Below are 21,590 nucleotides of genomic sequence, written 5' to 3' on the forward strand. Positions count from 1 at the left end.
ACTGGATGGACATTTCATCTTTGCGTCGGTGAAACGGCTTAATTTCATCTTGCATCTCCCTGGGAACAGCCAACCAGCTCCCTTTGAGGACACAACTTTTTACAAGCGATAGCACAGGATCCTGGCTGGTCCAGGTTCTGATCTGGTGAGTAGTGACGGGGTGACCCCTCGCTCTCAAAAGCATCCATGACCAGAAGCAAGTCTGCGGGTTGCACCATTTCCACCCCGGTAGTGGGTAATGGTAGCCAACTGAGGGCATCAGCACAGTTCTCCGTGCCTGGTCTGTGGCGGGTAACATAGTCATAGGCGGACAATGTTAGTGTCCATCTTTGGATGCGGGACGAAGCATTGGTGTTTATATCTTTGCTTTCTGATAACAGCGAAATGAGCGGTTTGTGGTTGGTTTCAAGCTCAAACCGAAGTCCAAATAGGTATTGGTGCATTTTCTTAACCCCATATACAAATGCTAACACCTCTTTCGCGACCATACTGTAGGCTCTTTCAGCCTTAGACAGACTTCTAGATGCGTATGCAACCGGTTGAAGTTTGCCTAATACATTGGTTTGCTGTAACACACAGGCGACCCCATACAAAGATGCATCACAAGCTAGCACTAATCATTTACACGTGTCATGCAGTACAAGTAACTTATTAGAACAAAGTAGGTTTCTGGCCTTCTCAAAGGATGTCTCTTGAGATTTACCCCAAATCCAGTCATCATCCTTACGTAGCAACATGTGCAACGGTTCCAGCAAAGTGCTTAACCCGGGTAGAAAGTTACAAAAATAGTTAAGGAGTCCCAGGAACGAACGCAGCTCCGTCACATTCTGTGGTCTGGGTGCATTCTTGATGGCCTCTGTCTTTGAGTCTGTGGGTCTGATGCCGTCTGCCGCAATCTTTCTCCCCAAAAATTCGACCTCTGGCACCAGGAAAACACATTTGGAGCGTTTCAGCCTGAGTCCCACTTAGTCTAGTCGACTTAGAACCTCTTCCAGGTTGTGCAGGTGTTCGGTGGTGTCACGACTGGTGATCAGGATGTTGTCTTGAAACACAACGGTGCGCGGAACCGATTTCAGCAGATTCTCCATGTTCCTCTGGAAGATGGCAGCAGCTGAGCGAATCCCAAAAGGGCACCTGGTATATAAATAGTCCTTTGTGCGTGTTGATGCACGTCAATCTTTTCGAAGATTCAGCCAGCTCCTGTGTCTTGTGGGCGGAGGTTAGGTCCAACTTAGTAAATGACATCCCCCCTGCTAACATTGTGAACAGGTCATCTGCCTTGGGTAGCGGGTACTGGTCCTGTAACGAGACTCTGTTGATCGTTACATTGTAGTCTCTGCAGATTCTGATCGTGCCATCGCTTTTCAATACTGGAACAATCATACTGGCCCACTCATTGAACTCGACTGGTGATATGATTCCCTCTCGTTGGAGTCTGTCCAGTTCGATCTCGACTTTCTCCCTCATCATATATGGAACCACTCGAGCCTTGTGAGGAATGGGCCTTGCATCGGGGACTAGATGGATCTGCGCCTTAGCGCCTGTGAAGTTGCCGATGCCTGATTCAAATAGCGACGGAAACTTGCTCAGCACTTAGGCGCACAAGGCATCATCTATTGAAGATAGTGCTTTGATGTCGTCCCAGTTCCATCGAATCTTTCCCAGCCAGCTTCTACCGAATAGCGTTGGGCCATCGCCTGATACAATCCACAGTGTAAATCATGCACAGCTCCATCGTACGATACCTTAACTGCCGCACTGCCAATGATTGGTGTGCAACTTTGTCTGTATCAGGCTCAGTTTGGGCCTTTGTGCCTTGTTGCCCCACAGTTTCTCAAAAGCCTTCTGGCTCATAATTGACTGACTCGCCCCCGTGTCCAACTCCATTGATACCGGAATACCGTTCAATTTGACTTTCAGCATAATGGGAGGGCTCTTGGTGGTGAAGGTGTGTACTCCATACACTTCTTCCTCGGGTTGTGTTGCCTCTCCTGTTTGTTCTGCATGATCTACGCCGGATCGATCATCCTCTGCCGACTCTGCCACGTGGTGAGTCGCAGCACTCTGGCACATTCGCTGGAGGTGCCCCATTGTTTCGCAGCCTTTGCACACGTAGTGCTTGAATCACATTGATGGGCTCGATGGTTACCCCCACAGCGCCAACATGGTGCTAATGGATTTGCACTCATGTCCGATGGTGGACTCTGAGTCATCCTAGGTCTTGCAGCTGCAGACATGTAGACCCTGCCATATGCAGTTCTGCCTGCTAGCGATGTTATTTTATGCACAGTACTTGCCGGTGAGCTTCGATGCTGTGAAGATATCTGTATGATATTATCGCTCGTGGATATGAATGCCTGGGCGATGGCCTTGCTCAGGTCTAGGGATTCGGCAGACAGCAGCCTGCGAAGAATGACCTCGTGGCCGATGCCAAGCACAAAAAAGTCCCGCAGCATTTCCCCCAAAAATCCAGCAAATTCACAAGTTTCCGCAAGGTGTTTCAGGTCGGCGACATAACTCGACACGTCCTGGCCCTCGAAGCGGTGGTTATTAAGACGCTCTCCTTCAGCTTGAGGTGGTTCCTAACCAGTGTACACAACTCTGTATATGTCTTCTCTGCTGGTTTCTCCGGTGCTAGCAGATTCTTGATGAGACCGTATTTTGTGGACCCACACACAGTGAGGAGAATCGCCCTGCGCTTGATCACTTTATCATCCGCATCCAGCTCGTTGGCGACGAAGTACTGGTCGCGAGACGCTCAAAGAAGGCTTCCTAATCATCATCCTCTACAAATCTCTCTAAAATACCAACAGCAGTCATGACCACGTGAAAGTTCGTAATTGTTACTCGTCGCCAATTGTTAAGTATGGAAGAACTCCACAAGACTGAGAACTGTGAGTTAAAACTGATGTGACCTTAGTCTCTTTAATACAACTCCAGAGTGCCTAAGCAGCATGGCAGACAACCTTTTATACTCCCTTGCACGAGGTGTGCAGGTGACCCTTGGGCCACCAACAGTTGCGCCCTCTGCTGGCAAGTCTTACACAGTTACAATGTTTAAATACATAACAATTTGACCAATCAATATGGAGGTTAAAATCACCCATGATTATTGCTGGTCCCTTTTTACAAGCCCCCACTATTTCCTGGTTTATACTCCGGCCAACAGAGTTGCTACTGTTAGGGGGTTTATAGACCATGCCCACCAGTGACTTTTTCCCCTTATTATTCCTTATCTCCACCCATGTTTCAACACCCTTATCATTTGAGCCAATATTGTTTCTTACTATTGCAGTGATTCCATCCTTTATCAATAGAACTACCTCACCTCCTTTTCCTTTCTGTCTATCCTTCTGGATTCTCAAGTGCCCCTGAATATTTAATTCCCAGTCCTGGTCACCTTGCAACCACATCTCTGTAATGGCTATCAGATCTATCTATCTTGTTACAAATGCTACGTGCATTTAGACAAAGTGCCTTTAAGTTTGTTTTTTTACCCTTTTTTCCTGCTTGTTTCCTCTCTCCTTCAAACTCACTTACTTTATTTTTGCTTTCTAATTCCAGCTTTACTCCCCTCTCTACTGAATCTAGTTTCAAGTTCCCATCCCCTTGCCAAGCTAGTTTAAACCTTCCCCAACAGCACCAGCAAACCCCCCCCCCCCACGAGGATATTGGTCCTGCTCTGTTGAGGTACAACCCGTCCGGCTTGTACAGGTCCCACCTCCCCCAGAAGCGGTCCCAATGCTTCAGGAAACTAAAGCCCGCCCACCTGCACCATCTCTCTAGCCACATATTCATCTGCTCTATCCTTCTATTTCTGTACTCACTAGCTCGTGGCACTGGAAGTAATCCGTAAATTATTACCTTTGAGGTCCTGCTTTTTAATCTCTCTCCTAGCTCCCTAAACTCTGCCTGCAGGACCTCATCACTCTTCCTACCTATGTCATTGATACCGATGTGGACCACGACCTCTGACTGTTCACTCTCTCCCCCCAGAATGCCCTGCAGCCGCTCAGTGACATCCTTGACCCTGGCACCAGTGAGGCAACATACCATCCTGGAATCACGTCTGTGGCCGCAGAAACGCCTGTCTGCTCCCCTGACTATTGAAGAAGTGTATATGAAAAGTTTTCAGTGAGAAAACTAGATTGTGGTCCCATCAATAGACTGAAAATTGCACTCTTCACCTTGAGATCCAAAAAGATGGATTTGTCATAATATATTCAGATTCAATGGACTTGCTTGGAATCATCCAATTTGCAATGAAGGTCAAACACGTCATCATCTAGAGTGTAATGAATCTACTATAGTCTACTATCCAAGCAGGTCTTTAGTGCCTTTAAGGTTCAGTCCAAGCTGCTTTGTAAGCTGAGCATGTGGGCTTGAGCACCTTAAGGGCTCAGTCAAAACTAAATTTACTTAATTGTAAAGTCATGTTGCTGCCAAAGTCAGGACAGCTCTGCTCCGCTCCGCGCTTGTGACTCAGAAGAATGCTCACAGAACTGTCAATTCCACTAGTGCGTCTTGTCAATCTTCTCCTGACAGTATTATAGAGGCTTTGCTGGAGGGAGTTCTTCCATTCAGCTGGAGTCCACCAGTTCTTCGAGAAAAAAAATGGGAGTGCGTGTGGGCAGTCGTTGAGCTTAACATGGCAACATCCATCTCTGACTGAGAACATTTTGATGATCTAATTCACACCACTAAACAAAAGATAGACACAAAAAAGCTATTTAGAAAATATATCGATGCTGCAAAAATAATAATTAGATTTTTTGTTATATAATATTATTGCTCTGTGGCTTTCTATTTCTATTTTTAATCACACACTTGCTTTTTTAAATATAATCATCACTAGATAGTGGCCTATTCCGAAAATCCAACTTTGGTAATTTGAAAGTGACAAAGAAAAAGATGTTCAGGGAGATATTCAACATTTTTTTTAAGTACACTTAATCTAGACAATCAAAAATAATGAAGCTGACAACACTTTAAAAATGAAGTGCCAAAACGATGAATGTAAACATCACAGAACACTGCTCAATGAATCTAGTCACCCTTCATAGCCCATGTTATATCTCCTAACTTTTTATAGAGGGTGCTGAGCAATTATGGGAGGAGTATCAATGCTGTCAAAAATTACAGTTAATATTTTTCATACAGACTCTTCTCTCATTTTTCTAACTACAGACTGATAGGAAATGGATGTATGAGGCACCTTTCTCCACGTGGTGAATTCCTCACCTGAAATAAACTTTAATGAGGATGTAAACAATAGGCTTAATATTGGAGATGTGGTGTTAGGCAATGTATGAAAGGAAACACGGGAAAAAGTAAGCATAATAAATTGCATAACATTTACGTACATCTTTGAAAACTTTCTCTCTCCTGAGTAGCCACTCTTTCTCCAGACACTTTGGAGTTTCATAAAGAATGTGGATAAAAGTGGCCATTTTCACAACACCCTTGGTGGCTGCCACTCTTTGATGTTTGACTTTATTGCCCTCAATGAAGTCGGGGGAATTTTAGGTGACTTCACACAATTCCAGGGGGGTAGAAATTAAACTGAGCCGCTTTTCAGGCCCAGGCATGGCACTGCGTGAGCGGCACACATCCAAGCAAAGAGGCCTGAGGCCGGCCTGAAATTGGGCATCTTCTAAATACTCCAGGCCAGCTGCAGGCACCTGAACCGGCTGCACATGCAGCTCGGCCTTCTGGAAGATTGAATTTTATTTTTAATTCGGCCTCTGTTTACTTCCTGACATTCAAAGGGTGTTTCACTGTCATGTGGTGTATTCCCCACTTCTAGAATGGGCATTCCTTTGAAAATCCTCCTGCCCTTTGAGAGCTGGATGACAGAGAGAATTTCCAGAGGATTCAGTGGGATGTCAGCCTGTATCTGAGGCGGATAGCACAGGCCCACCATTACCCAGGTAAATTGATCCATAGATCCTTGTTGGGCATGTTACAGGAGAATCGATGAGGAAGCCAGCCCTCAGGGTGAATCTGGTTGTCCAAGAGAAGTGATCTGGAAAGATTGAAATTTGAAGGAGCGTATGCATACCAATCGAGGTGTCAGTATGTTCCTGTGCATCATGCAGCTAGGTTAATCTGAAATTACTTGCGGTGATCAGGGGCAAGAACTCCAAGTGTTCCTTTCAGTAGTGCATGTGTACTGAGGCAAGGTTTAGAATTCAGCATCGCATCTTAAAGATGTGCCTCCTGAGGTATGCCTCATGCATGCGATGCAAAGAATGAACTGTAATACTGCGTGAGGGTTTGGTATGGGTGAGGAGAATGTGTGGAACAGACAACATTTTCCTACAAGCATTCTTTCAGTTGTCCACGAGATACATGGTAGTGTTAGGTGCTGTTTCCTTGTCAGAGTCCGTTAAGTGCTATCTTCTTCTCCATCTAATCCCAGGTCCCGCAGGTAGAATAGACAGCGTTTAATCTTCTTACCACCTCTGGTCAAGAGCGGTATCCTGGGGAGTGGACTCTGAAGTGCCAAATTGATTAATCCTGCTTGCATTCCATTCATGTCGAGAACAGGCTCAAGGGGCTGAATGGCCTACTCCTGTAAAATCACATTGGTTTTCCTTTCACTTCATTTATGTACGACATATCTACTTCTCCGCACCAACCTTGGTCAAAGCTCACAAATATGTGATATTGATTTTGAAACTTGATCAAGCTGAAATAAATCCTTGTCCTTTTGTACCGCTGGTAACCAGCCTCTAAGCAGATACCCATTGGTTAATAACATGTTTCTATCTATGCGAATGCATCCTTGCATTTATATAGCTCCTTTCACAACCACCGGATGTCTCAAAACACTTTACAGCCAATGAAGTATTTTTGGAGTGAAGTCACTGTTGTAAGGTGGGAAACGCGGCAGCCAACTTGCGCACAGCAAACTCCCACAAACAGCAATGTGATAATGACCAGATCATTTGTTTTTGTTATGTGATTGAGGGATAAATATTGACCAGGACACTGCTCTACAGAATAGTGCCATTGGATCTCCACCTAAGAGGGCAGATGGGGCCTCGGTTTAATGTTTCAGCCGAAAGACGGCACATGCGACAGGGCAGCACTCCCTCAGCACTGCACAAGAGTGTCAACCTAGATTTTTTTTATGCGCTCTGGCTCAGAGGTGAATGTGCTACCAACTGAGCAATAGCTGACACTATGCAAGCACTTAACTTAAATTGCACAGATCCTTTTAATTTGAACTTAGATGGCCACAAATGCCACTTGCCTCATTGGGCTGGCTTCCTGCATACATATGCAAATAAGGGAGCTCACACCTATTTGAGCAGCCCCCCTCCCCCTCCAAGATTGGTTTACCCTGAGGCAGTCTTCCGAGCTCAATTTTAAAGAAAGCGGGCAGCTGCCTGCCGCCAGTACTGTTCCCGTCAGTACCATTCCCCCCAGCCCAAGGTCTGATCTCTAACCCCCAGCCCGATCTCTAGCACTTCCCGGCCCGCCATCTATCTGCAGGCATCGATCCCTGTTCACCGTGCATATCACGACTCATCTTCACACGTTCTGACCCTCCCAGCACATGACGACAAAGTCCTCTAGCCTCACAGCGGCTTGGTCTTTGTTCCCTCTTTGCTGGTCGGATCTGAGCATCTCGCTAGCTTGATGTTAATGAGGTCCACGGCCCAATATCAGGAGTACTTCGGCCTCACAATTCAGGCACAGGAAATTGCTGCACCAATCCACATGCAAAGTACACCAGAGTCTGAATGTTATGACAGTCATAGTACAAAAGTGAGCTTGAATGGCACCATGACTGAATAGATTTAGACAGTTTTCACTAGTAAATTATTGTGAGGGTAAAAGCTTGAAATCCTTCTTGTCTAAACACAGTTGAATTGCCAGTGCATGTTCTTAATCTGTCAACAGCAGGGATATGTCAGCGGCACATTGATGCCGATTGTTGGAGCATCAATGCATCACATTCTTGTGTAAGAGATATAGAGGGGCTTTCAACCACAGATGCGCAGAGATAGAGAGAGAAAAAATCTCATGGGGAATGTTTCTATCTCCCCTGGTGTGTCTGCCTCTCCCTTGCCTTGTTTACCTATCCGTCTGATTTTTCCTGTGCGTCGTACATTTTCCTTGTGTCTGGACATTTCTATTCTTTTCTCTCAACTGATTTCAGTTATGTTCCATGTAAAGTGTAAGTCTACTTGGCATTGGACCTGCAAAGCATTGCACTTATCAAGGTTAAATATCATTTGCCAGAGTTTGGCCCAATCCCCCAGCATATCTAAATCTGTGTGCAGCAATTTGTTTCCCTCCACAGTCCTAACATTTGCACAAAGTTTTGTACCATTCGCAAATTTATGGATCATTTGCCCCCCCCCATACATATATGTTACTTATGAAGATAGTAAAAAGCAATGGCCCTATCACCGATCGCCATGCAATGGCCCTATCACTGATTGCCATGCAACACCACTGGTGACTGGCCTTCTAGCAGATCCACATTGGTTAATAACATGTTTCTATCGATGGGAATGCAGCCCATACTTAATCTCTTGCAGCAACTTCCCACTGATTCTGCAAAATTCTGTCCTGTGGACCAATCTATTGTGAGGTGCCTTATCAAAGGCCTTTTGAAAATCAAGTAGACAGTGTTACATCTTCAAACAATTCTCATCATCATCATAGGCAGTCCCTCAAAACGAGGATGACTTGCTTCCACACCAAAAAAAGGATGAGTTCACAGGTGTTTTAATGAAGGACCCGAACGACATCCTCAAGGGTGGAAGATGCCTGTGCGTGGATTTTTTTAATGTGTGGTGGTCGTTGCACACCAGCCACCACACGGGTTTGACAGAGCTAGGTCTTGGTCCAGTGGCAAGGATTATCCAAGATGACTGGAGACCAGCTCTGCTGCATGGACCTAGTGTGCACACGTATCACAGTGTGGGCTGGCCCGTGTTTCCCTTGGGCACCTGGCCCCGAACTCACGCCTCCCCGAGCCCCGATCACTTCCCTCTACAGTCTCTTGCCGCACCTTCGCCCCGACCTCGCCGCTCCTGCTGTATCTGCCCAATCACCGACCTATTCTAGCGAACAGATAAGGCACAGCCATCATTTCCAGAAGCCATGTTGGGTGTCATTGATGAGTCCATCTCTATCCAAAGCATCTTTTATGATCACTTCAAGCATCTTACCTATAACTAATATCAGACCTATAGGTCTTAAGGTCCATGTCACCTCCTGGACTAGTTTCGACTGCAGGACAGGGTCGTAGAGACATTTTCCAGAGTATTTCTTTCCTTATTGGCCCTGGGATTTTCTCTGGTTTCTGGCCTCTCCCAGGAGATTACTTGGCTGCAGGGAAGGGGAGGAAGTGTATAGTCATGATGCTCCAGCCATTGCGAGAGTGGGGCAGACTTAATGGACCAGCTGGTCTTTTCCTGTCCATTAATTAAGCATGTGTGTATGTTCCCTGGATCTGATTAAATGAAGCTCAAATTCAAATTGAACAAAATAATGTTGATATATAAGACTGAAGTTATGATTATAAACTTTGAGACTTGAGGCTTTTTCCACATGTTTATCTCTTAATTACATGTTTAATTAGTTGTTAATGAATCTGGCAAGAAACATAACCAATAATTAACAGCACAAGAAAGAAATTCAAAACTGTTGGTAATGATGCCCCTGACAAATTAACTGCAAAAGAAAACATTACAACTTAGGAACATAGCAACAGCAGTAGGCCATTTAGGCCCTCGAGTCTGTTTAGTCATTCCATGAGTTAGAAACAGAAACATAGAAAATAGGTGCAGGAGTAGGCCATTCGGCCCTTTGAGCCTGCACCACCATTCAATATGATCATGGCTGATCATGAAACTTCAGTACCCCATTCCTGCTTTCTTTCCATACCCCTTGATCCCTTTAGCCATAAGGGCCACATCTAACTCGGTTTTTGAATATATCTAACGAACTGGCCTCAACAACTTTCTGCGGTAGAGAATTCCACAGGTTCACAATTCTCTGAGTGAAGAAGTTTTTCCTCATCTCGGTCCTATATGGCTTATTATCCTTAGACTGTGACCCCTGGTTCTGGACTTCCCCAATATTGGGAACATTCTTCCTGTATCTAACCTGTCCAATCCCGTAAGAATTTTATATGTTTTGATAAGATCCCCTCTCATTCTTCTAAATTCCAGTGAATATAAGCCTAGTCGATCCAATCTTTCTTCATATGTCAGTCCTGCCATCCCAGGAATCAGTCTGGTGAAACTTCGCTGCACTCGCTCAATAGCAAGAATGTCCTTCCTTAGATTAGGAGACCAAAATTGTACACAGTATTCAAGGTGTGGCCTCACCAAGGCCCTATACAACTGCAGTAAGACCTCCCTGCTCCGATACTCAAATCCTCTCGCTATGAAGGCCAACATGCCATTTGCCTTCTTCACCGCCTGCTGTACCTGTATGCCAACTTTCAATGACTGATGTACCATGACACCCAGGTCTCGTTGCACCTCCCCTTTTCCTAATCTGTCACCATTCAGATAATATTCTGACTTCCTGTTTTTGCCACCAAAGTGGATAACCTCACATTTATCTACATTATACTGCATCTGCCATGCATTTGTCCAAGTCACCATGCAGCCTCTTAGCATCCTCCTCACAGCTCACACTGCCACCCAGCTTAGTGTCATCTGCAAACTTGGAGATATTACATTCAATTCCATTGTCTAAATAATTAATGTATATTGTAAATAGCTGGGGTCCCATCACTGAACCTTGGCGGTATCCCACTCGTCACTGCCTGCCATTCTGAAAAGGACCCGTTTATTTCCACTCTTTGCTTCTTGTCTGCCAACCAATTCTCTATCCACGCCAATACATTACCCCCAATACCATGTGCTTTAATTTTGCACAATAGTCTCTTGTGTGAGACCTGGTCAAAAGCCTTTTGAAAGTCCAAATACACCACATCCACATACACCACACATTGGTTCTCCCTTGTCCACTCTACTGGTTACATCCTCAAAAAATTCTAGAAGATTTGTCAAGCATGATTTCCCTTTCATAAATCTATGCTGACCTGTCACTGCTTTCCAAATGCGCTGCTATTACATCTTTACTAATTGATTACAACATTTTCCTCACTACCGATGTCAGGCTAACCGGTCTATATTCCCTGTTTTCTCTCTCCCTCATTTTTTAAAAAGTGGGGTTACATTAGCTACCCTCCAATCCATAGGAACTGATCCAGAGTCTATAGAATGTTGGAAAATGACCACCAATGCATCCACTATTTCTAGGGTCACTTCCTTAAGTGACTCTGGGATGCAGACTATCAGGCCCTGGGGATTTATTGGCGTTTAAACCCATCAATTTCCCTAACACAATTTCCTGACTAATAAGGATTTCCTTCAGTTCCTCCTTCTCGCTAGATCCTCGGTCCCCTAGTATTTCCGGAAGGTTATTTGTGTCTTCCTTAGTGAAGACAGAACCAAAGTATTTGTTCAATTTCTTTGTTCCCCATTTAAATTCACCTGATTCTGATTGCAAGGGACCTACATTTGTCATCACTAATCTTTTTCTCTTCACATATCTATAGAAGCTTTTGCAGTCAGTTTTTATGTTTCCTGCAAGCTTACTCTCATACTCTATTTCCCCCCTCCTAATTCAACCCTTTGTCCTCCTCTGCTGAAATTTAAATTTATTCTAGTCCGCAGGTTTGCTGCTTTTTCTGGCCAATTTATATGCCTCTTCCTTGGATTTAACACTATCCCTAATTTCTCTTGTTAGCCACGGTTGAGCCACCTTCCCCATTTTATTTTTACACCAGACAGGGATGTACAATTGTTTAATCTTTAAATGTCTGCCATTGCCTATCCACCGTCAACTCTTTAAGTATCATTCGCCAGTCTATCCTAGCCAATCTACATATTGATTGGGCTAAGCAAACTGGGAGCAATGCGGTGGAGGATTTCCTGGAGTGTATTAGGGATGGTTTTCTATACCAATATGTCGAGGAACCAACTAGGGAGCTGACCATCCTAGACTGGGTGATGTGTAATGAGAAAGGACTAATTAGCAATCTTGTTATTGGAGGCCCCTTGGGAAAGAGTGACCATAACATGGTAGAATTCTTTATTAAGATGGAGAGTGACACAGTTAATTCAGAAACTAGGGTCCTAAACTTAAGGAAAGGTAACTTCGATGGTTTGAGACGTGAATTGGCTAGAATAGACAGGCAAATGATATTAGAGGGTTGACAGTGGATAGGCAATGGCAAACATTTAAAGATCACATGGATGAACTTCAGCAATTTAACATCCCTGTCTGGAGTAAAAATAAAACAGGGAAGGTGGCTCAACCGTGGCTAGCAAGGGAAATTAAGGATAGTGTTAAATCCAAGGAAGAGGCATATAAACTGGCCAGAAAAGCAGCAAACCTGAGGACTGGGAGAAATTTAGAATTCAGCAGAGGAGGACAAAGGGTTTAATTAAGAGGGGGAAAATAGAGTTCGAGGAAAAGCTTGCTGGGAACATAAAAACTGACTGCAAAAGCTTCTATAGATATGTGAAGAGAAAAAGATGAGCGAAGACAAACGTAGGTTCCTTGCAGTCGGATTCAGGTGAATTTATAATGGGGAACAAAGAAATGGCAGACCAATTGAACAAATACTTTGGTTCTGTCTTCACGAAGGAAGTACTAGGGGACCGAGGGTCTAGTGAGAAGGAGGAACTGAAGGATATCCTTATTAGGCTGGAAATTGTATTCAGGAAATTGATGGGATTGAAGGCCGATAAATCCCCGGAGCCTGATAGTCTGCATCCCAGAGTACTTAAGGAAGTGGCCCTAGAAATAGTGGATGCATTGGTGATCATTTTCCAACAGTTTATCGACTCTGGATTAGTTCCTATGGACTGGAGGGTAGCTAATGTAACACCACTTTTTAAAAAGGGAGGGAGAGAGAAAGTGGGTAATTATAGACTGGTTAGCCTGACGCCAGTAGTGGGGAAAATGTTGGAATCAATTATTAAAGATGAAATAGCGGCGCATTTGGAAATCAGGATCGGTCCAAGTCAGCATGGATTTATGAAGGGGAAATCATGCTTGACAAATCATCTGGAATTTTTTGAGAATGTAACTAGTAGAGTGGACAAGGGAGAACCAGTGAATGTGGTGTATTTGGACTTTCAAAAGGCTTTTGACAAGGTCCCACACAAGAGATTGGTGTGCAAAATCAAAGCAGATGGTATTGGGGGTAATATACTGACGTGGATGGAGAACTGGTTGGAAGACAGGAAACGGAGAGTCGGGATAAACGGATCCTTTTCAGAATGGCAGGCAGTGACGAATGGAGTGCCACAGGGCTCAGTGCTGGGACCCCAGCTCTTTACCATATACATTAATGATTTAGATGAAGGAATTGAGTGTAATATCTCCAAGTTTGCAGATGACACTAAACTGGGTGGCAGTGTGAGCTGTGAGGGGGACGCTAAGAGGCTGCAGGGTGACTTGGACAGGTTAGGTGAGTAGGCAAATGCATGGCAGATGCAGTGTAATGTGGATAAATGTGTGGTTATCCACTTTGGGGGCAAAAACGCAAAGACAGAATATTATCTGAATGGCGGCAGATTTGGAAAAAGGGAGGTGCAACGAGACCTGGGTGTCATGGTTCATCAGTCATTGAAAGTTGGCATACAGGTACAGCAGGCGGTGAAGAAGGAAAATGGTATGTTGGCCTTCATAGCTAGGGGATTTGAGTATAGGAGCAGAGAGTCTTACTGCAGTTGTACAGGGCCTTGGTAAGACCTCACCTGGAATATTGTGTTCAGTTTTGGTCTCCTAATCTAAGGAAGGACGTTCTTGCTAATGAGGGAGTGCAGCGAAGGTTCACCAGACTGATTCCTGGGATGGCTGGACTGACATATGAGGAGAGACTGGATCAACTGGGCCTTTATACATTGGAGTTTAGAAGGATGAGAGGAGATCTCATAAAAACATATAAGATTCTGACAGGATGGGACAGGTTAGATGAGGGTAGAATGTTCCCGATGTTGGGGAAATCCAGAACCAGGGGACATAGTCTAAGGATAAGGGGTAGGCCATTTAGGACTGCGATGAGGAGAAACATCTTCACTCAGAGAGTTGTTAACCTGTGGAATTCCCTACAGCAGAGAGTTGTTGATGCCAGATCATTGGATATATTCAAGAGGGAGTTAGATATGGCCCTTACGGCTAAGGGGATCAAGGCGTATGGAGAGAAAGCAGGAAAGGGGTATTGAGGGAATGATCAGCCATGATCATATTGAATGGTGGTACGGGCTCGAGGGGCTGAATGGCCTACCCCTGCACCTATTTTTTAATGTTTCTATGTTTCTAATTCACGTTTCATACCATCAAAGTTACCTTTCTTTAAGTTCAGGACCCTAGTCTCTGAATTAACTGTGTCACTCTCCATCTTAATGAAGAATTCTACCATATTATGGTCATTCTTCCTCAAGGGGCCTCGCACAACAAGACTTCTAATTAATCATCTCTCATTACACAATACCCAGTCTAGGATGGCCTGCTCTCTAGTTGGTTCCTTGATGTATTGGTCTAGAAAACCATCCCTTATACACTCCAGGACATCCTCCTCCACCGTATTGCTATCAGTTTGGTTCGCCCAATCTATATGTAGATTAAAGTCACCCATGATAACTGCTGTACCTTTATTGCACGCATCCCTAATTTCCTGTTTGATGCCATCCCCAACCTCACTACTATTGTTTGGTGGTCTGTACACAACTCCCACTAGAGTTTTCTGCCCTTTGGTGTTCCGCAGCTGAACCCATACAGATTCCACATCATCCAAACTAATGTCCTTCCTTACTATTGCGTTAATCTCCTCTTTAACCAGCAAAGCTACCCCACCTCCTTTTCCTTTTTGTCTGTCCTTCCTGAATACTGAATACCCCTGGATGTTGAGTTCCCAGCCTTCCAGCCTTGATCACCCTGGAGCCATGTCTCCATAACCCCAATTACATCATATCCATTAACAGCTGTCTGCGCAGTTAATTCATCCACCTTATTATGAATGCTCCTCTCATTGAGGCACAGAGCCTTCAGACTTGTTTTTTTAACACTCTTTGTCTTTTTAGAATTATGTTGTAATGTGGCCCTTTTTGATTTTTGCCTTTGATTTCTCTGCCCTCCACTTATACTTATCTTCTTTCAACCTTTTGCTTCTGCCCCCATTTTATTTCCCTCTGTCTCCCTGCATAGATTCCCATCCCCCTGCCATATTAATTTAACCCCTCCTCAACAGCACTAGCAAACACTCCCCCAAGACATCGGTTCCAGTCCTGCCCAGGTGCAGACCGTCTGGTTTGTACTGGTTCCACCTCCCCCAGAACCGGTTCCAATTTCCCAGGAATTTGAATCCCTCCCTCTTGCACTATTCCTCAAGCCACGTAATATCTTAACTTTACTGCTATTTCTACTCTGACTAGCATGTGGCACTGGTAGCAATCCTGAGATTATTACCTTTGAGGTCCTACTTTTTAATTTAACTCCTAGCTCCCTAAATTCAGCCTGTAGGACCTCATCTCATTTTTTACTTATATCGTTGGTACCTATATGCACCATGACAACTGGCTGTTCACCCTCCTTTGTAACCTTTACCTGCAGTGTGACCAACTCACTAAACATGCTATTCACAACATCCTTAGCATCGCGGATGTTCCAGAGTGAATCCATGCGCAGCTCCAGTGCCGTCATGCGGTCTGACAGGAGCTGCAGCTGGATACACTTCCCGCACACATAGTAGTCAGGGACACTGGAAGTGTCCCTGATTTCCCACATAGCACAGGAGGAGCATGACACGGGTCTGGGCTCCCCTGCCATGGCTTAACCCTTAAATTAACTTAATTTGGCAACAATGTCAAAGATTTCTTACTGACAAAGAAAAAGAAAAAAGACACTCACCAATCAACCAGCCAATCACTTACGCTCTTGATTGTGATGTCACACTTCGATCCCTTTTAACTTCTTTTTTTTACTTTTGACCTTGCTGCAGCAGCTGGCTCCTCTCCGACTACCGCTGCTCCTAAACCGTTTATAGGTTCATGGCTGATCTGTGACCTAACTCCATATACCCGCCTTTGCCCCAAATCCCTTAATACCCTTGGTTAACAAAAATCTAGCAATCTCAGATTTAAAATTAACAATTGACCAAGCATCAACTGCCATTTGCAGAAGACAGTTCCTGAAAGATCTGGCTCGATTTTTAGACTATGCCCCCTAGTCCTAGACTCCCCAACCAGCAGAAATAGTTTCTCTCTATCTGCTCTATCAGTTCCGCTAATATCTTGAAAACTTCAATCCAATAACTCCTCAACCTTTTAAATTCCAGGAAATACAACTCTAGTTTGTGTAACCTCTCTTCGTAATTTAATCCTTGAGTCCAAGTATCATTCTGGTAAATCTACGCTGCACTCCCTCCAAGGCCAAAAAATTCTTCTTAAGGTGTGGTGCCCAGAACTGCTCACTGTACCAAATGTGGTCCAACTCGGGCTTTGTATCATTCTCGTATAACTTCTAGCCCCTTGTATTCTGGTCCTCTAGATATAATGGCCAGCATTCCATTAGCCTTTTTGATTATTTTCTGCATATGTCCATGACATTTTAATGATCTATGTACATGGATCCCCAAGTTTCTTTAGACCACCACTATTTCTAGCTTTTCAATATTTAGAAAGTATTCTGTTTTCTATCCTTTTTAGGTCCAAAGTGGATGACCTCACAATTTGTTTACATTGAAATCCATTTACCACAGTTTTTCCCATTCGCTTAATCTATTACTATCTCTTTGTAATTTTATGCTTCCATCTACACTGTTTACAATGCTGCCTATCTTTGTCTCATCAGCAAACTTGGATATGTGGCTTTGCATTCCATCATCTGAGTCGTTAATAAATATGGTGAATAGCTGATGCCCCAACACAGATCCCTGCAGGACAGCACTAGTCACATCCTGCCAATTAGAGTACCTGCTTATTATCCCTCCTCTCTGTCACCTGCCGCTCAGCCAATTTCTTAACCAGATCAATAATTTGCCTTTAATTCGATGAGCTTTAACTTTAGCTCACAGTCTCTTAATAAGAACTTTATTGAATGCCTTCTGAAAATCCATATAAATAATATCCATGGACATTCCCCTTTAGTCACCTCTTCAACTGGTGCACAATCAACCAAAGTACAGAAGACCTAGGAGTATACTTTCTATCATTTGCTAAGGTTAGTGAACAATTTGACATGATTATAAAGTGGGTTTCTCACACTGACTTAATTACTTACACAAGCAAGTAAAAGAAATATACCCAGAGTCTCCAATTTTAGGGTCTAGATATAATAGCAAACATGCAATGGTTTTCAACATTCATAAAGCCAGAATTTCCTCCACTAACTATGAATGCGGGAGAAATTCCACCCCAATTAAGATTTAAATAGGCCTCTGAGCACCCATTTATACTCACAGTTTGCCAGTCAGGTGTCAGCTTGGCTCATTTTGTATCACTCTTCCCTCTGAGACAGATGATTGTTGATTTATGTCCCATTACAAATCTTAGAAACATAGAAACATAGAAAATAGGTGCAGGAGTAGGCCATTCGGCCCTTCTAGCCTGCACCGCCATTCAATGAGTTCATGGCTGAACATGCAACTTCAGTACCCCATTCCTGCTTTCTCACCATACCCCTTGATTCCCCTAGTAGTAAGGATTTCATCTAACTCCTTTTTGAATATATTTAGTGAATTGGCCTCAACAACTTTCTGTGGTAGAGAATTCCACAGGTTCACCACTCTCTGGGTGAAGAAATTCCTCCTCATCTCGGTCCTAAATGGCTTCCCCCTTATCCTTAGATCTTGAACCCGTGAACTAGTTGGACTGTCTACTGCAGTACTCAGGGAGTGCTGCCTTGTCAGAAGTGTTGTCCTACAGATGAGATGTTAGTCTGAGACCATTGTAGCACAGCTCAGGATCCCGTATACTTATCTTCCTAGTATTCGGACCAACATTACCAAAAACATTAATTCATCTCATTGCTGTATGCAAAAGAGTTGCCTTGTTTGTCCACATAACAGTCACCGCATTTCAAAGTAACTCATTGCATTTAAAGTGCATTGAGAAATCTCAGAGAGGTGGGATATAATAATAAATAAGACTTTTTTCTCTTTCCGTAGCATTTCTGAATTTGGCAAATAAAGTGGTGCTCCTCCCTTAGGAAGTAGCACAGACTGCAAAACAGAAGGTATAAACCTACACTTCTTATGCCACTGCACTCCAAACAACAGTAAAAACACGAAACTGAAAGCAAAATACTGCGAATGCTGTAAATCTGAATGAAAAACAGGAAATGCTGGAAAACAGAATGTCAGGCAGCATCTGTGGAGAGAAAAACAGACTTAACATTTCAGGTTGGTGACCTTTCATCTTGCCATTAGAGAATCTGGATGGTTATGTGCTCCCACCCATCTTCATGCAAGTGCTACTAGCGATCCTGATATCATTGGCATTGCTCATGTTATGTATGTAAACATTACCAATGTGGTAAGCCTTGCCACCAGGGGGCGCACCTGTGGGAGACCCAAGGGTCACCTGTACACCCTGGGCAAGCAGGTATAAAAGGCAGTCTACCATGCTGCTTCCCCACTCTGGAGTTACAATAAAGAGACCAAGGTCACAACAGTTTGAGCTTAAGATATACAGTCTTGTGAAGTTATTCTGAACATAACAATTAGTGACGAGTGACAGATCACGAACTTTCACGCGGTTATGGCTGTCGTTGGTATTTTTGAGGGATTTGTTGAGGGTGATGATTGGGAAGCCTTAGTAGAGCGTCTTGACCAGTACTTCGTGGCCAACGAGCTGGAAAAGGAAGAAACCGCGGTCAAGCGCAGGGCGATTCTCCTCACCGTTTGTGGGTCGACGATATATGGCCTTATCAAAAATCTGCTAGCACCAACGAAACCAACGTGGAACAGATATGAAGAGTTGTGCACGCTGGTTCGGGAACACCTCAAGCCGAAGGAGAGCATCTTGATGGCCAGGTGTCGCTTTTATACGCATCACCGCTCCGAGGGCCAGGACGTGGCGAGCTATGTCACCGACCTAAGACGCCTTGTGGGACCGTGCGTATTTGCTGGATTTTTGGGGCAAGTGTTGCGGGACTTTTTTGTGCTTGAAATTGGCCACGAGGTCATTCTTCGCAAACTGCTGCCTGCCGAATCCCTAGATCTGAGCAAGGCCATCACGATAGCCCAGGGGTTTATGTCCATGAAAGATAATACTAAACAGATGTCATTGCAGCATCAAAACTCACCGGCAAGTACTGTGCATAAAATAATGCCTTCAGCAAGCAGAACTATACATGGCAGGGCCTACACACCCGCAAAGGCCAGACCTAGGATGACTCAGAGTCTGCCGTGGGGTGTGAATGCGAATCCATTAGCACCATGTTGGCGTTGCGGGGATAATCATCGAGCCCATCAATGTTGATTCAAGCTGTCATGTATCTCACACTATTGTATATAACTGTATCTTACCATGCTATACATGACTGTAACTAGATATGGCCTGTAACCACAAGCATACTTTACCATCAGGGGTGCACTTGCAGGAGACACTGCATACCTGTTTCACACAGGTATATAAAGGCAGGTCTCAGGCAAGTGTGGCACTCGAGAGCTGTGAAATAAAGGTGCAGGTCCAGAGTGATCTTGACTTCAGCATATACCTCGTGTAAGTCTGTACTGCATCATCAGGACTTTACAGTGGTGACGAGTTACAGGATCACAGAATCCACAGAATGGCTACCAACGGCTCAGATGAGAAATACAATGCTGGAGACAATTGGGAGGACTTAATAGAAAGGCTCCATCAAAGCTTTGCAACCAAAGACTGGTTGGGCGACGATAAGGCAGATAAGAGAAGAGCCCATCTCTTGACCAGCTGTGGCTCGAAAACATACACCTTAGTGAAGGACCTGCTGGCACCGGAGAAACCAGCAAGCAAGTCGTTTGAGGAGTTGAGCACACTGGTGAGAGACCACCTGAAGCCAGCGAGCAGCCTACACATGGCCAGACACAGGTTCTACAACTACAGACGCTGTGTGGGCCAGAGCATACCCGACTTTGTGGCGGAACTTCGGAGGCTGGCTAGTTTATGTGAGTTCTCCGAAGAACTAAGGAGAGAAATACTGAGAGACTTTTTTATTGAAGGAATAGGCCACGCAGGCATATTCCGAAAGCTTATAGAGACCAAGAACTTGACCCTAGAGGCAGCAGCACTGGTCGCACAGACATTCTTGGCAGGAGAAGAAGAAACGAGATTGATCTATACTGCGGGTACGATAACTAACGAAACATCGGAACAAGGGGTTCACAGCGTGAAACAAGCCGCTACCCCCACACACAGACAAAGGCAGGAGAGCAGGCCTTCAACAGCAGGCAGTGGCGCCAGAAGCCATCAAGGGACACATGAACGGCTGTTCACACCTCATCAATCCACAATGCGAGCAATCAACTACAGACTGAGAGGAGCTCAAGAGAGATCAGCCAGACGCAGCTCATCCTTCGGAAACAATGGAAGCGGTCTGTGCTGGAGATGTGGGGAAAGGCACTCAACAAGGGGGTGTCGATTTCAGCATGCTGTTTGCAGAAACTGCAACTATACAGGGCATCTGGCTCGCATGTGCAGAAAAACAGCAGCTCGGCTGGTATACGAATCGGAAGGGTCGGAAAGCGGACCAGAAGACGGTGGGGACAGTGCCCGGGACGGCGAGGTACAGCGGGTCAACGCGATCAATGTCCACTGTTCTTACAACAAGATGTCTCCAATAATGATGAGGGTTCTACTCAACAGGATACCTGTCAACATGGAATTGGACACGGGGGCTAGTCAATCTCTCATGAGCGTCCAACAATTTGAACAGCTGTGGCCGCACAAAAGCAACAGACCAAAACTCACAAGGATCGACACCAAACTAAGGACTTGTACCAAAGAAATTGTCCCAGTCCTTGGCAGCGCCATGCTCTCAGTCACACACAAAGGGACGGTGAACCGACGTCCCCTGTGGATTGTCCCCGGAGATCTCCCAGCACTGTTGGGGAGAAGCTGGCTGGCAAAACTAAATTGGAAATGGGATGATGTTTACGCCATGTCGTCAGAAACTGACCTCCTGCTCAACAGTTCTAAGTCGTTTTGAACATCTCTTTCAGCCAGGTGTGGGCACCTTCAAAGGGGCTAAAGTTAAAATCTACATCACACAGGATGCTAAACTGGTCCATCACAAGGCTAGAGTTGTGCCCTATGTGATGAGGGAAAAGATTGAACACGAACTGGACCGGTTTCTGCGAGAAGGCATTATCTCACCCGTGGAATTTAGTGACTGGGCAAGTCCCATCGTCCCCGTCATGAAGCCTGATGGATCTGTACGAATCTGTGGAAATTACAAGTCTACCATAAACAGAGTCTCCCTACAGGACCAATAACCACTGCCCAGAGCGGAGGACCTATTTGCCACGTTGGCTGGAGGAAAACTTTTCTCGTAAC

At 44.7% G+C, this 21,590-nt stretch overlaps 1 long non-coding RNA gene across 2 annotated transcripts in view; it reads right to left on the reverse strand.

Moving 5' to 3' along the window:
* Positions 1 to 3,709: 3,709 nt before the first annotated feature.
* The window catches only part of LOC139268266 (uncharacterized), a 28,008-nt gene continuing 10,127 nt past the window's right edge, over positions 3,710 to 21,590 (reverse strand). For both annotated transcript variants that reach the window (XR_011593997.1, XR_011593998.1), the window contains exon 4: positions 3,710 to 4,700. This is a non-coding gene — a long non-coding RNA (uncharacterized lncRNA). The remainder of the gene's footprint in view (positions 4,701 to 21,590) is intronic.

Source organism: Pristiophorus japonicus, chromosome 8 (genome assembly GCF_044704955.1).
Source record: "Pristiophorus japonicus isolate sPriJap1 chromosome 8, sPriJap1.hap1, whole genome shotgun sequence".
NCBI classification, from domain to species: Eukaryota; Metazoa; Chordata; class Chondrichthyes; family Pristiophoridae; genus Pristiophorus; species Pristiophorus japonicus.